Raw genomic sequence first — 8,986 nt, 5'->3', positions numbered from 1 at the left:
GGAGCTTGTGGAAGGGGCACTGAACTAGGGCTCAGGACACCTGGTACTCCACTTGATTGGCACTGGTGTGATTGGCACTGGTATGGACGTCCATGGATGTTCCCTACAACTGATTGAGCACTTACTGTGCTGCGTGGGGAGACGGCAGGGGACAAGAATGCAGCCAGTCCTGGAGCTCAGTGAGCACATTTATGAAGTGATGGGATTGGATTTTTAGAGGTTGCTGACTGTGGTCAGTGGGCTAGAGCCAAGAAGCTCTAGCTTGCCTGAGCAATGTTTGTTCATTCTCTTGAACATTGAGCCAACATATACAAATAGGAAGATTTCATGTGATAACTTGATTTCTGGGATTTCTTGAACAGGTGAATGACCTGGTGAGCTGGGGCTGTGTTCTGCATGCCCAAGGTGAGCTCGGGTTGGGTTGGGTCTGCCCCTGCCCCATAATCACTGTCTCCACCACTCCCTATTTTCTTCTACCCCATCAACTCATTCACAGGCTGCCTCACTCCTGTGGGCATGTAAGAGTGTGGCCCCTGAACTCCATGGTGCCTGAAACCCTCCCGCCTCTCGCTCTGAGACAGTAGATTTTCTCCAGCTGCCCTTGACCCACAGTTGGGTACCTCTCAGCTTTCCCTCTGTCCTCTTCCCCATGCTCTCTCTTTGTTCCCATTCCCTTGGCCATGTGCTTTTCCCGAAAAGATGACTGCAGTGATATAGAGGGCCCACAGGCTCTGGAGTTAGCCCTGGGTTTCAGGGCCAACCCCATTGTTTCCTTACCAGTTGATCTTGGGCGAGCTATGTAACCTTTCTGGTAGGTAACCCCTGTTTTCACATCTGTAAAATGGGGACAATACTTCTTACCCATTCCTAATGTTTCCCCGCCTATAGAGGAAGCATCCATTAGAGTAACATTCTGGGCTTCTCTTATCCCACCCCAGTCTCCCCCAGGGAGGAGGGGTGACATACAACCAGTGCAGAGGGGACTAAGTTCCTGCTGCGTGAGGCTCCTGCCTTTCTCTTTGGGGGTCTGCCCATCTGTAGAGAGCATGGGTCTTCTGCATGCTCCTCCTTCTCCTTCTCCTTCCCCTTCCTCTCCTTCTCTTCCTCCTCCTTCTCCTTCTCCTTCTCCTTCCCCTTCCTCTCCTTCTCTTCCTTCTCCTTCTCCTTCTCCTTCTCCTTCTCCTTCTCCTTCTCCTTCCCCTTCCTCTCCTTCTCTTCCTCCTCCTCCTCCTCCTTCCCTTCTTCTTCTTCTTCTTCTTCTTCTTCTTCTTCTTCTTCTTCTGTTTATTTATTTTGAGAGAGAAAGAGAGAGAGAGAGAGAGAGAGAAAGCAAAAGTGGGAAAGAGGCAGAGAGAGAGGGAGAGAGAAAGTCCCAAGCAGGCTCTGAGCTGTCAGTGCAGTGTCCGATGCGAGGCTTGATCTCACGAACCATGAGATCATGACCTGAGCCGAAATCAAGAGTTGGTGGCTTAACTGACTGAGCCACTCAGCTGCCCCCACCGCATATTCTTCTGTGCCTCAAGTTTTACAGGGGCCAGCCCTGTCTTCACCAGGGGAGGCTGAGTGATGGGGTGTCCACAGTCTGGGAATGAGTGTGTTCAGAATTAGGAAACTACAGACCTAAGACATATTACCCCCAAATGAGCTTTACCCGTAGTGAAGAGGCCATTCATCTGCCTGTGTCAGTCTTTCTGTTGGTTTTGAGCAGGGGCTGGGAAGAGGGGTTCTCTCTCTCTCTCTTTCTTTTTTTAAAAAACACTTGACATTTATTTATTTGTTTATTTTTACTGTTTATTTTTGAGAGAGAGAGAGACGGAGTGGGAGCCAGGGAGGGGAAGAGAGAGAGGGAGACTCAGAATCTGAAGCAGGCTCCAGGCTCTGAGCTGTCAGCACAGAGCTTGACGTGGGGCTCGAACTCACGGACAGCAAGATCATGACCGGAGCCAAAGTCGGTCGCTGAACCGACTGAGCCACCCAGGCGCCCCAGAGGGTTTCTCTTTACGGAGTCCCCTCAGGCCCCCTCAGACAGCAATTCCTTGGAAGTTATTGTGAGGGGCAGGGCCTAGTACATTGTAGGTGCTCAATAAATGACAATTGTTATTTAAAAAAATATTATTCGTCCTGCTTTGGTTCCCACACTCAGAAATAGGAAGGCAGGGCCAGTGCCTGGGGGTGGGCTCAAAAGAACAGGAAGAAACAGAGAGATAAGGAGGGGAAGGCAGTTTTGATAACACTTCACTTGAAAATTGCCTTCCAGGTCCTTATAAGTGTATGCAAATGACATGCAAATCTCACACATATTTATTAGCAGCCAGCCGTCTGCGGGAAGGCTGACTGGATGCAGCCCTGGGGAAAATTTGGGTGGAGGTCACTGAATTCCAGGGAGTTTGTGGTCAGAATCAGGGGAGCAGTTGCCTGGGAACAGCGTGGACGGAGGGCAGAGGGGAAAGGTGGCGGCGGGCAGAAATAGTGGGGGTGAGTAGGGTGGGGGCTGGGATCTCCGTGGGGGAGTGGAGGTGGCGGTGGGTGGTGGGGGCATGGGAGGAGGCCACTCAGGGTGGAGACAGAATCCTGTGGGAGGAGGGAGACCTGAGGGAAGGCACCAGCTGCCGCCGTGGCCGGGGGTGGCTCGCAGTCCCCTGCCCCCTCCATCAGCCAGCAGCGGTGGGGTTACTCCTGGGTCCCAGGCCACCCCTTCGCCATTCCTGAAGCTTAGAAAGACAGTGTGGGATGCTGGAACGGGCCCTGGGGCTTGGCCTCAGAAAAATCTCCTTTGTCTCCAGCTGTGTATCACCTCCAGCCGAGTGACTGTGGGCCAGTTACTTAGCCTCAGTTTCCTCTTCTATAAAATGGGTTAATAACACTCTCATGAGGATTGCATAAGACAAGGAGCAGTGAGGCCTGGGAGGGAAGATAGGCAGCAAGCGTGACTTGTAATAGCTTCTCCAGAACCTTCACAGCCCAGCTTGGAAACCCATGCTCCACATGCCCTCTCTCCATTTAATCCCGATGAGCTCCCCGCGTGGACACACCCCAGTGCTCCCATTTTCCAGATGATGCTGGAGTCCGGTGAGGCTGAGAGCAAGGGCGGAGTCAGCTTTGCGCCTGGGGCTGTGCTGTGCCTCACCTTGCTCTACTGTCCCCTCCCCGGAGACAGGAAACCTCTTCCTTTTATAAACGAAATGAAGCCCAGAGTGGTTGGGGGACTTACCTGAGGTCATTCAGCCTGTCAGAGGCACAGCCAGAGCTGGACTCCGGTGTCCGGACTGTGGTCGTGTTTTCTTGCTTGCACATCATTCAAGACCCACCTTCTTAGGTGGCCCAGCCTGACAACTTTGGGGGGCTCCGGTTCCCCTTCTCTGAGCACAGGAGGCCTGTGTCGCTAATTGCATGGCATGGATGCTTGGCGCCTCTGGCACCACGGTCTTGTCTCGCCAGGGGGGGATTTCAGGTCCTAATGGCCTCCGATGGAGGCCTGCTGGGAGCTTTTGAGGGCTTCTCTCTCACCTCCTCTTCCTCTCCCCCTTGGTCTCTCTGCCCCCGCTCATCAGCTGTCCCTTCCCCTTTCCCAGTCCAAGGCTGTCAGTGTTTGGGGGAGATTATGCAGTGTTGACATTGGAATATGAATTAGGTGGGAGCAGCAGCCAAATATTGGAATTAGGCAAAGCAGGAGCCCAGGCTGGGATCCAACAGTGGCTGGAACATCTGTGTCTTGGCTGTTCCAGATGCCTGACCCCGCCGCCCACCTAAAAACGACTGGTCCCAGAGCCACAGACAAGCTTTGCTGCAGCCAAGGTTTGGCCCTCCGTTTGCCAGCCAAGAGTCCCACGGACCTTGGCCTCATCAGCATTCTCTGTTCTGAGGCTGGGGAGGAGGCAGATGCTTCTGTTGTGATTTGAGGAACAGTCGGAAACCTGCCCAAGAAACTATCCTTCGTTTGAGTGTCTCTAATCCCACCTTTAGTGCTGTTTCTATTGGTCAGACCAGTATTTGTCAAAATGTGTTTCATGGACCCCGAGTTCTGCAGACTGTCAGTAAGTTTTCTGCGAAGGGGCGCTTCATGGCCACGTTCACGAAATGCTGTGTGAAATGGAATGACTGCAGGACTTCTCAGAGCCTTTGATAGTTTAAGAAGCAAATTATGTGATTTTGCAAAAGGGAGACAGAGTTTGTAGTATTTCCCAAATTTGTTTGATGAGTAACCCTTTCCTCATGCAGAAATGTCTGGGCCAGTGTTAACAGATCTTACTCTAGCCTAGCAGCTGCTAGTACCACAGTCCAGGGCCTGGTAGGAGGTAGACACTCAATGCATATGGGTTGAATCCCAATCTTTCTGAACCGGTTTCTTGCATCTATAAAATGGAATAGCTGCACCTGCCCTGGGTATTTATTTTTTAGATCAAGTGAGAGGACATCATGTGTAGAAGCACATTTTGAACTGCACACTTGTACACATTTCAGGGATGATAACGATCAGCGCGGTTTCTTCTTTTAGCTAATCTAATAAAAGTAGACACTTTGGCAGCTTGGCGATAATGCTCCCCCCGGGGCTTTTCCACTTCCGTCTCCAGGAAGAGGGCCATGTTTAACGCAGCATTTCTCCATGTGAGTTCTGAGCCTTCAGTAGCCTTCTTACATGGGGTCGTTCCGTGATGAGCTCAGGGCCAGCTTACTGAATGGCAGGACAGGAAGGCACTAGATTCCGGGGCTTGACTCCTGAGTCCAGAGCTCTGTCTGAGCCACTGTGATGCCCGTCTGCTGGCATGGGGCAGGGCAGCAGAGAGCCAGTGACAGAGGCGCCTCCTGGACCAGCTCTCGGGGCCACCATGGCCACTAACCAGTCATCCTTCCCAGTGCCCAGCACTGCCCTAGCCTCCTGCAGATGAACCATGTTTGAGTCTGTTGCCTCGAACACTCCCCATAAGGAGGCCCAGATCTCTGAGTGAGACCTTTGCTGCCCAGACATCAAAGGGGTTATCCTCTCCCTCCCACTCTTCTTCCCCATCCCCCCTCAATGGGTATCGTCTGAATTAGAAGCTAAATAAGGCCACATTCTAGAAGGACAGAGACGCCTCCTCCAAGAGGCCCAGAGAAAACTCAGTCATAAAACCAGCGGCCTGGAATCCCTCATTTCTCCTATCCAGGCCTCAGTTTCCCCACTTGCAAGTTGAGGAGTCCCATCTAGCTCTGGCAAAATGTAAGTCTATGGATTGATAGACATCATAATCTTCTTATTTATGAAATATCTCCTTAATTCCCTTTCCTACCGTCTGCCCTACAATGGGGTCCTCATCATATCTCCCCTGTGGGATTCTAGCAGCTTCCTGGGGTGTCTCCCTGCCTCTGGTACTTGTCTACCCACCACGCTGGAGCCAGAGAGATCTGTCTGGGTTCTGTTCTCCTCTTTTCCTTCTCCTGCTTTCAATATTGGGTTGGCTTCTTATTGCCCCGGGGAAAAGTCAGTGGCTGCAGCCCATTTCTGCCACCTCTGCACCATTTGGCATTACTCTAAGCCACCTGAATTCCCATGCTTCCCATGCTGTCCCTTGGGCCCAAGATGCCTTCTTCTTTCTCCTTATGATGAAATTGTGGGCGACCTTCAAGACCCCACTTCTTCCCACCTTCTTTTCCTTTCTTCACCTCCCTAGTGCTCCTGTTATAAATGCCTCTCCGGTGTGGTCGCACTGCATTCTAAACAGACGTCTACACACTTTTTGCCTCCATAAAGCTCATTATAGTGTCAGCCATCCTACACAGTCCCCGGTATTTAGTGTTTTCTTTAAATTATAAAAATAATACATGCTCTTGCAACATATCCTAATGGTTCAGAAGTGAAAGTGAAATTCCCTCCTTTCAGTTCCTGTCAATTTTGCTACTACTAATATTTCTCGTGGTTATTCCCCATGTATTCATCTGTATAGTCAGCATCTACGGATGCCCCCAAATCTATTTAACTGGCTTCCATTGTTTCCCATTCCTCACTGCTACAAATATCACTGCAATGACCATTTCAGATGCAAATATTTCTGAAGGTAAAGTCTTAAAAGTGGGATCACTGGATCACAGAGTATGCACACTCAAAATTGTAATGGCTACTGCCAAACTGTCTTCGGGAAACGTTGAACTATTTACCCCTCCCGGCAACAGTCTTGCACTGATGTTTCAATGTCTGTCTCCTTCACTTGAGAACAAAGCCGGAGTCTTATTTATTATAGTGTCCCTGGCCCATAGTAGGCCCGGTAAATGTTTCTTGAGTCAGTCAATGGGTTGCCAAGCCCTGGACCTCTTTTCAAAGAAAAGTGGATGCCCCTCTGTCTCTAAAAAGTCTGTGAAGTCAACTGTGGGACCAGGAGAACTTGACCATTCTAGTCAGCTCTCTGGATTGCAAAAAGAATCTAAGGAGTCCTGGGTACTTCTTTGATAGCGTGGAGTGTGTGGTTTTTGTCTTCAGAGCTGGCCTCAAGGATCTTGGTTGTCATGGCAACTCTTGAGTAAGGCCCCCTTTTCTCTTCCCTCCATCTTGGGAGCCCTGGTTGCCATAACAACCACTGGTTCACTCCTCTTCCCTCAACTCTGCCACAGGGGCTCCATCTTCCCTGTGGGGGTGCCACTGTTCTCAGGTCTGGAACAACCTCAATACCACTTGACCCATGCACACTGAGGTCCTCTTGAGAGGAGATCTGAGGTGGATCACTCCTGAGGAGGGGTGGTAGCAGAAAGCAGCATGGTCACTGTGAAGGGGAGAGGGAGGGCCCAGGTGAGGGAAGAGGGAAGGACTTGCTCCTTCCAAGTCCAGTAGAGTCACTGTTGCCTGGTGACTAGAAGATGGGGCTCAGGGGTGGTTTGGGAGGTCAACAAGTTCCCGGGGCTGTGTAGCTGAGTATGCTTCCTCAACATTCCCATTTTAGGTGACAGAGCAGAGTGGACACCACTGTATTGGGCCCACGAGGGGTCCTCAGCCTTGGAGGGAGCAGGAGGCCTGGGCCATGAGGCCACTCACAGGCCCTGCCAAGAGCACCTTGGAGTTTATTGAGGTCCCCATTAGAATGCTTGGAATAGAGAGGCCTGAGGAAGTGAAACATGGTGCATTTATTAACATGATGGAATACTTTGCATCCAAATTAAAGGGCTTTGGAGGATTCTGTTGACACTTGGAAAGTACTGCTAAGAGAAAAAAGCAGGACCCAAATTGCTATGTGGATATTGACTGCAACTACATAATGCCAGTATGCACTTCTCAGAGACTGGAATTTGGAGGAATGCAATATAAATGCAAATATAGTTTCTCCACACTCGCCTCTCCTCCAGCGTTCCCCCCTCTCTGTGAACAGTCTTGACACCTGCTCTGTTGCCCAAACTAGAAACTTGGGATTCAAACTAGGCTCCTCCCACTGCCCTCATGCCCAATTCCTATTAGTTACAAGTCCTGGTGATTCTGTCTTTGAGTAGTTTTCATGTTTATTCCCCCTTACATGGTGACGGCCTTGAGTTTATCTCTTTGCCATTTCTCACGTGGAAACCACTGTCCTATTCCCCAGTGAGTTTCCCTCCTCCCAGGTGTGTCGGCCCCACTTCCTCACCACATCTGCTATGCTGCTCCCTGAGTGGCAAATCTGGTCATGTGACTCCTCTGCCTCATGCTCCCCATTTGCTCCCAGATCAAAGACAAAATTCTTGGCATACTCGAATCCTTCACTTTCTCAGCGCCCACCCAGCCTTTTCTCCCCTGAACCTTGCTTCCAGCCATGCAACATTGTAAGCAGTTTTCTTTATTCTTCTTGCCTATGAACACGCAGTTCTCTCTGCCAGGAATACTCTTCCCTGCCTTACCTGCCTGGTCAGCTTCTGTCCACCTTTGAGATTTAGCTCAAGACTTTTCAAGATGTGGAACAAAGAGGTTTCCACTCCATTTTCCTCCTAAAATCTATACAGAAACCACCAGAAGAGGAACAAAAGGCTAAATTCTGTCTTTGAGGGAACTATACTCCCAAATCTTAATACATGCAGGGGAAAGCTGCTAGTGGAAGGATAAATGACTTAGCAGAGAGGTGGAAGATCAAAGCTCTGGATTTATGGGTAGGGAAAGCAAGCTGATTTCTTGTACAGTAGCCCAAAGAGGGTTATGAATTAGAGGTACCAAGTGCCACAGCAAGTGGGATAGAGATAGGAGCTGACAACAAGGGGTTAGTTTTGAAAGTCTGTTAAGGGGCGCCTGGGTGGCTCAGTCGTTAAGCGTCCGACTTCAGCTCAGGTCACGATCTCGCGCTCAGTGAGTTCGAGCCCCGTGTCGGGCTCTGGGCTGATGGCTCAGAGCCTGGAGCCTGCTTCCGATTCTGTGTCTCCCTCTCTCTCTGCCCCTCCCCCGTTCACCGTTCATGCTCTGTCTCTCCCTGTCCCAAAAATAAATAAACGTCAAAAAAAAAAAATAACAAAAAATAAAAAAAAGAAAGTCTGTTAAATCTTATAAAAAAAAGATTTATAAGGGGGAAGGGGTGAGTAGTCCTACCAAAACCAGGGGAATTGGGTCTACAGAAAAACTGAGAGACTCCTAGTCCTATCCCCCACCCAACTACAGAGCACCAGAATCAGGCTTATATTTGTACTCCATCCCCTCCCCCCGCTAAGCAGAGAGAAGAATATTTTCTTGGAGGCACTAAACAGCCCCAAAGAAATGACCAATAGATGCTTATATTTAGGGGTCTACAGCAGATAAGCTTGTGGGAGCAATCAAATGTCCTAGGATAGAGCTTATCCCACCAACATGTCAAATTCAAGCACTTAAATTCTCTGATTGGCCTTTTGGTGGTATACTTTTAAATGTGAACACACAGCCAAAGATCACTGATATGAGGGAAGCTTTCCCTCATTTTTCCCTGAGGAAACATGAACCAAAAAGAAATGGAGATTATGTAGTGAGCAGGACATAAGGTCAAAGAAACCATAATTAATATCTTTAGGGAGATAAAAGAACATGCTGCATCCATGG

This window comes from Neofelis nebulosa, chromosome 10 (assembly GCF_028018385.1).
Source record: "Neofelis nebulosa isolate mNeoNeb1 chromosome 10, mNeoNeb1.pri, whole genome shotgun sequence".
In the NCBI taxonomy this organism is placed as follows: Eukaryota; Metazoa; Chordata; class Mammalia; order Carnivora; family Felidae; genus Neofelis; species Neofelis nebulosa.
Note: the sequence above shows the minus strand (reverse complement) of the source record.